Consider the following 783-nt stretch of genomic DNA (forward strand, 5'->3'; position numbering starts at 1 on the left):
GCATATCTGAGGTTATTGGTATTTCTCCCAGCAATCTTGATTCCAGCTTGTGATTCTTCCAGCCCAGCATTTCTCATGATGTACTCTGCATATAAGTTAAATAAGCACGGTGACAATATTCAGCCTTGATGTACTCCTTTTCCTATTTGGAACCAGTCTGTTGTTCCATGTCCGCTTCTAACTGTTGCTTCCTGACCTGCATACAGGTTTCTCAAGAGGCAGGTCAGGTGGTCTGGTATTCCCATCTCTTTCAGAATTTCCCACAGTTTATTGTGATCCACACAGTCAAAGGCTTTGGCATAGTCAATAAAGCAGAAATAGATGTTTTTCTGGAACTCTCTTGCTTTTTCGATGATCCAGTGGATGTTGGCAATTTGATCTCTGGTTTCTCTGCCTTTTCTAAAACCAGCAGGAACATCTGGAATTTCACAGTTCACATATTGCTGAAGACTAGCTTGGAGAATTCTAAGCATTACTTTACTAGCGTGAGATGAATGCAATTGTGTGGTAGTTTGAGCATTCTTTGGCATTGTCTTTCTTTGGGATTGGAGTGAAAACTGACCTTTTCCTGTGGCCACTGCTGAGTTTTCCAAATTTGCTGGCATACTGAGTGCAGCACTTTCACAGCATCATCTTTCAGGATTTGAAATAGCTCAACTGGAATTCCATCACCTCCACTAGCTTTGTTTGTAGTGATGCTTTCTAAGGCCCACTTGACTTCACATTCCAGGATGTCTGGCTCTAGGTCAGTGATCACACCATTGTGATTATCTGGGTTGTGAA

The 783-nt window shown here is 42.0% G+C and overlaps 1 protein-coding gene across 1 annotated transcript in view; it reads left to right on the top strand.

Moving 5' to 3' along the window:
- PLA2R1 (phospholipase A2 receptor 1, 180kDa) overlaps window positions 1–783 on the top strand; it is a 134,962-nt gene that overhangs the window by 71,928 nt on the left and 62,251 nt on the right. The gene's annotated exons all lie outside the window — the stretch shown is intronic.

Source organism: Bison bison, unplaced genomic scaffold, assembly GCF_000754665.1.
Source record: "Bison bison bison isolate TAMUID 2011002044 unplaced genomic scaffold, Bison_UMD1.0 scf7180017864452, whole genome shotgun sequence".
NCBI lineage: Eukaryota > Metazoa > Chordata > Mammalia > Artiodactyla > Bovidae > Bison > Bison bison.